The sequence below is a fragment of the Oreochromis niloticus genome, unplaced genomic scaffold, assembly GCF_001858045.2.
Source record: "Oreochromis niloticus isolate F11D_XX unplaced genomic scaffold, O_niloticus_UMD_NMBU tig00003110_pilon, whole genome shotgun sequence".
Taxonomy (NCBI): Eukaryota; Metazoa; Chordata; class Actinopteri; order Cichliformes; family Cichlidae; genus Oreochromis; species Oreochromis niloticus.
The window spans coordinates 18,457-25,206 of record NW_020327792.1 but is presented as its reverse complement, the minus strand read 5'-3'; the positions used below and the strand labels follow the sequence as shown (position 1 = coordinate 25,206).

Here is a 6,750-nt window from a genome sequence, read left to right as displayed (position 1 = left end):
TCAATAAACCTTTGATTTTTTATTTTACTTTTCATTGACAGTACTCAGTACAATTTCACCAGCCTTCATATTTCAAACTAAACAAACCACCTGTTTACAATAACAACTTCATATGAGAAACAAAGGGAAACAGACTGATGGGTTTTATGGATTCAGTTGCTAGCTGCGGGTCATATTCACCGTAACAATTTTAACAGTCTACACTCACTTTTTAAAGAATGTAGCAAATATGAATGCTGTACAAAAACATTCAAGTTAAGAACACAGAACTACTATTGTAGTTAACAACATAAGATAAAGTCTTTTTTTTACGTAACACAATGCATTTAAACAAGTATAAATATTTGTCTAACGTTTCTAAACAATCAAACTGCTGAAAATGAACATATCCTGTCTGTGAACAGAGAAGATCAGTGTGACATCTGGATGTATGGACCTTTGGTTCCACATATTTCTGAAAGTGTTCCTTGTAGACAATACACAACTGCAGTTTTCAGACATTATATGTTACTTGTTTGTAACATGGAAAAACAATCATCACAACATCATAAAAAGACTTCCTCAGTGGCTGAAGGAGGTGGCACATCTGGCATGGCAAAGTGGTGTTGAAATTCACTGGCTGGCTCCCACGTGTCATCCCAGATTTTCCCACTGGAAAATATAATTATTGAAAGAAACAACACCAAAAACATTAATATCAGGTTGGGGATTACTTCGTGCTTTTTATGTTTAACACCAGAGGTGGAACATGATAAATACATTTCCTTAAGTACTGTACTAAAATGCAAATTGTCATTTTTATGGATATTTTAAGCTTCTGCTACACTATTTGTAATTTAGATGGCTTACAAACAAAACACTAGTGTACAGTTACACTCGACACATATGAAAGATTTAGTTATTGTTTTTCAGTTTAACATTTCATAATATCCTTTCTTTGAAGTGAAAATAAAAATTGTCCAAATGTGATAATTACTTTCTTTTTGATCATTCTAAAGGCTGTTGTTTTCTCTTTAATTTGTAGAGATGCATTGCTGTCACACAATTGTAATGCTAGAAATACAGGATGCAAAACAACTGAAAGCTTTCACAGTGTGATATTAGTACTTCTTTGGAAAGTTCAGAATCTGAATACTCCCTCCACTGCTTAGGCAATTTATCCTTTGGCACACATAAATCTGTGTAAGACATGGACATATTCTCTCCACTTTGTCAGTGTCCTCATAGCTTTTATATATTTCTTACCATTAATGTGAGTGCTCTTATGGTCACAGCACAGTCCAGCTGGAATAATTCCCAGTACTTTTGCATCTAAGTGTGACACTACGTGTGTTTTCTGAACAGTTTCAAAAAATACTTCGTACTAAATTTTTTTATTTTATGATTCCACAAAGATGGCAAGAAACATTGCAATAATCCTTAATTGATTAAATAATCGAGATAGGATAAGAAAAAAAAAAGCGAGAAGTAAGACGTGACAAAACACCTGGTTTTCCATTTTCATTTCTGCTCCGACAAGGTAATAGATGGAAACAGAACATTCCCAGAGAATGAAATATCAAGAGCTTCTTACCAAACAGAGCAAGGCAACCAACGCACTTTTACTTCTGCATTCCCCTAGACAGAAGGAATCAGAGAGGCAATTGTTAAATAACATGGTTAATGGATAGGTGTCTTCATAAAGCTTGTGTGTAATCCAGTGTGCACACCTGAGACACACACAGACCCATATAAACACACTTTAATAGATGTGTAGGTATGTGTATGTAAGGCATTTCCGTTTATAAAAATAATAATAATAGGATTTTGAAAAGCATGTATCCAATTGTGGCATTTACAAAAAATTATTTTGATCACAGGTTTAGTTTACTGCGTCCATGTGTTTTTGACTCTGGCTATGTTCTTTTCTTCTGAAAGTTTGAAGTACTTAAACATCATTATTGCATTGATTGCATTGAAGTAACATCATACACTGACATAATCAATATCATCCCATTATGAATTGTTAGAATTGTGTCCATTTAAACACTTCAAACTACACATGATTATCTACTATTTACAGTGAGACAGGGCTGGTAAGCATCTATCAGGATCTATAAATTGTGCTTTCTATGATCCTGATTCAACAAGACCAATTGAGGATACAGGCTTACACAGAAAACACTATGATCCTTCCTCATATACAGTCATTTCTATGATAGCCAGGTAGGTTTTTGTAGCAAGATGTAGCAAATATTCAATGTCTGTGATTCATTTTGCAGAATTGTTTAAGAACAAACACATGAAATACAATCTTTTAATGTAATTCCATTAATCATTTCCCTTCACTAATCTCAAAAGTACATTTGAATTTCCCCATGTAGCACAGTTCATGGCTGTAGTGCATGGATGAAAACAACTTGAGATAGGCTTACTTTAAAAAGTCTACTGAAAAGCAACATTTTAAGTATTACCTCATTTATCGTGCTCTCAGTGACTGCTTCAAACTGGAACACCTTCTGCCTACTACATCTTCAACAGCCTAAAAAAATGAAAAATTACATTTAAAAAAACATAAGAAATCAAGAAATCAAATATGAGTTTTCACTCAGAAAGTGAAAATCTGTAATGTCCTCCTGATTGCCATACTCCATTTGTCCTCTGGGGTCAAAAAGTGAACCCACCTCAGTTGAGTGTTTTTTTTAAAGTACATACTATAAATTGTGAATCAGTTCTGTGTAAAACCTTAATTTTACTTAGGACCAACAAATTAACAAAAAAATTCACCCTTCATTTTGCAATTTAGGGCCACCACACCTTGTTTAGATAAATGCATACTCTATTTTTTGAGAGAAACTAAAATGTTCTCTCAAAGTGCGTTTTAGTTTTCTCAATCAAATCAAGTTGAATTACAAAGTCCTCTTAACTAAAGTAAGGGATTGACCATATTTAATTATAGTCATTTCATAGTGTACAGCAAAATGCGGCTAAATAACTAGTGAATGATACTTTGCAATGGTTTGTTAGTTCTCTAGGACAACATATGTATCATTTTCGGGTAAGAAACTTAAAAATCTCAAGACATACCATGCAAAGCAATACTTACTCTTTCTCTTCTTATTTTCATGTTGGCCACCCTTGACTTAAGGACTGGGAGATCGCGTGGCTAGCAGGTGGATGAAGAGACTGCAGAGATGGCTGGTCTGCGGGTTTAAAAGGTGGTGGAGAGGTGGGAGAGGTTGTTTGTGCGGTGCTTCTGTCTCTCTTCTTTTTTTGGAAAGACTGGGAGCATGGAACAGAAGAAGGAGATAAAGGAACAAGATTGAGAACAAAATCAGTCTCTGTCTGCTCGTCTGACAGGCTCTTTGGGTGCTCCTCGAGGAGCCTAGAAGCTTGATGTTCCTGGGTGGTCATCTCAGGCTGCTCCTTGGCGAGGCTCTCTGCTTGCTTGTTGATCAGGGTCTCTGCCTGTTCTTCACTGGGGATCTCTGCGTGCTCTTTGATGTGGGTCTGTTTGTCGGCACAATGCTCCTTGGTGGCATTCTTGGACTGCACAAGCTGCTGTTCTGTGGGGGTATTGGGGTGCACTGGTGTGGAGGTTCCTATAAAACATATTTACTTTCATAAAAATATTTTACAAAAAAGGCCTTATATTTAGCAGGGACTACACTTTGGCTACGTTCACACTGCAGGCGAAAGCGCATCAAATCCGACTTTTTTGACCCTATGCGACCCATATCCGATCATGGTATGACAGTGTGAACGGCACAAATCCGATATTTTCAAATCCAATTTGGGTCACTTTCGTATGTGGTACTGAATCCGATACATAGCTGATATTTTAGAAAGCGACTGCTGTTTGAACGGTCATGTCGCATTAAATCTGTCTTCCAAGTCACTGACACAAGACAGACGCCAATTATCAGCACCAGAGAAGCACCCGAGAAGACATCGTGAACCCTTCCTGGCCATCCAGCTAAACTGTTGGGAAGACAACGTTGGAGAAACGTGAACATTTTATTTGTACTGTATAACCTGCAGATTCTGACAGAAATCTGAAACTATCCTTTGAAGCACCGCTCCTCTCTAAAAAGGTAATAAGGATAATTATTAGGTCATATGTAAATAACAAAATAACTTAAAGCAAAATTGGGAAACATAAAGTCCGAAACAAGTCTTTATAATAAGTGCCATCAGTCAAAAAATACTGTTTGGTCTGGGTCTAAACAGAGCGCAATGTGTGTGACATCTTCTTTTGCGCATGCGGGCCGCTTTGAGGGTTCACACTAGAGCACGTTTGTGGTCACATTTTATTTGTAGTGTGAACAAGCAGACAAAAAAAATCGGATTTGATCAAAAAATTGGAATTGAGCATTAAGACCTGCAGTGTGAACGAAGCCTGTGATAACATATCCTTCAATGGTTATTTAATGACCTTAAAATATACTTACACAATTTGCTTAAAGTTTAATGAAGTATTCTGACTGTGAAAGCAAGTTGAGACAACTTGTTGTGAAATGTTGCTATATAAATTAACATTAATTAACTGGACTGAAAGTATACAACAGACTTCACTCTTACCCTTAGACAGTATAAATTCATAAGCCCTCTGCATCTTCTCCAGGAAATTTCTTGGAGTAGAAGTGGGGTCCAAATGGGTAATAACATCTGCTACCCACTTATGTGAATCCTTGTCTTTTTTGCCAATAAATAAAATGGGCTTGTAGCCTATAGACTCAAGTTTCCGCACCTGAAATTAATAAAAAAAATAGTTGGCACAAATTAGTCAAACACAGCCTGTTGTTAAATGGTAAACGAAATGACTCTTATATAGCGTTTTTCTACTCTCGTGGAGCACTAAAAGTGGTTTATACAACATGCAATATTAACCCATATTCACACAAGCTTCTTAAAAGTTTCCATTTAAGCATTCACACACAGCGATCGTGGCTGAAGAGTTGGCAGTTCGTTTTGTAATCGGAAGGTTGCCAGTTCGAGCCCCAGCTCGGACAGTCTCAGTCGTTGTGTCCTTGGGCTTCACTTCACCCGTTGCCTACTGGTGGTGGTCAGAGGGCCCGGTGGCGCTAGTGTCCAGCAGCCTTGCCTCTGTCAGTGCGCCCCAGGGTGGCTGTGGCTACAATGTAGCTTGCCATCACCAGTATGTGAATGGGTGGATGACTGAATGTAGTGTAAAGTGCTTTGGGTTCCTTAGGGACTAAGTAAAGCGCTATACAAATACAGACCATTTACACATTCATACTGATATGAATACATACAGCCACCACTGATGTATTAGAGTTAAAGTAATTGTTTGTCTTTAGCAAAATGTAGATAAAATATTGTTGCATGTTCTCAAAAGCACATATGATGAGCTGTGTTAATGTGCCAACAACATCTTATAACAGCTTAATGATAATATATGAAACAAAAGAATTTTTACTTACTGCAATACGGGCAGAATCAATTATCCGGCCAACATTTCTGTTTTTCAAGACAACTTGCGCCCACTGGCTATCCAATGATTCTACTTTTTCTTTTAGCTTCTTTTTGGTGGACAGACTTCCGAAGCAGACACAGCAGGTTCTTCTGCTTGCCTGATTGGGAGTCTGGCAAGATGTACAGGGCCTGAATTTGGGGCGTGTCATGTTGAAACAAAGAATAATTACACACAGAAAAGGCAGCACACTGACAAAAACAAAAAAGCTGAAGAGTTAAAGAGACAAAAATGCGGATAGAAACAGACAGACAGACCAATAAGGACAGCAGTAAGAACAGATACAAACAGACTGACGTGGCTCTTAAAAGTGCCTTTGGGAGTTTTTCAAAAAGCAGATGTAGGAAGCAATAATAGGTTGATTGATGAAGAACCTGTTTAGAAAAAAAAAAGTATTCAGAATTCAGAAGCACCTTATAAATACATATATACATTAAACCCTTTTGTAACGATTTAGATAAACCCTGTTTACTGTCCATTTCTATTTCATTTGCATTTGCAGCATAGATGATCGGTCTGCTATTTAATGATTATGTAATGCTGTTATTAAGTTTTTAATCGAGAGAGAGAGAGACAGAAAGAGAGAGCTAGATTGATAGATAACGTCTATCTTGAATTTGAGCATCAACCCAATCTGGCAACACTGACCTTTATTAGAACCCTCAAACTTTAAAAAGTGGAAACAACAGCAAACGTCAGCACACACTTCTCTATCACTGGATGATGATATATGATAAGCTTAACTTGATTGGCTAACAGAAACGAATTTAGCTAGCTTACAGCACATGTGGTGTGGCAACATAGATGCTATTAAATGTTAAGTCATTCGCTGTTCCACGAAATTGCTAATCTTAACCCATAAAACTGCTAAAAGCAGCTTTGTGAGCTCACTGTTTCGGGGTTTTTTGTTTTAGTTTTAAATAAGAAAAATAATTAAAAAAAATTTACAGATTCAGATTCGTACTTACCTGTGGTACGATCGAGTACGGTGACGTCACTGCCGCTCATCTAATATGATAAAAAAATAAACTTTCTCAAAAATAAACAAGTGAGTCACTGTGAATTCTTTAACAGCACCGAAAATGTTTTTGCCTAATAAAAAAGCTGTTCTTTTTTATTTGTTTAATTTAATTTAATTTAATACGTAAGAGCGTGATTAGCCAAAGCAGACGGTAAAATGACTGCATGTATTCAGAGGAGTTGGAGAAGATATGTTACAGTTGTAGCAGAATGATCGACAGGTTAAAAATGTAAATGGATTTCCAAATATGAAAAGG

At 36.8% G+C, this 6,750-nt stretch overlaps 1 long non-coding RNA gene across 1 annotated transcript; it reads right to left on the bottom strand.

Annotated features, from left to right (window-relative positions):
- LOC102077643 (uncharacterized) lies at positions 1–6,099 on the bottom strand. The gene is made up of 6 exons (XR_267945.3): positions 5,424–6,099; positions 4,561–4,729; positions 3,086–3,581; positions 2,454–2,521; positions 1,574–1,617; positions 1–651 (listed from the first exon to the last, which is right to left on the bottom strand). It is a non-coding gene; the product is annotated as an uncharacterized LOC102077643 (long non-coding RNA).
- Positions 6,100–6,750: the final 651 nt, after the last annotated feature.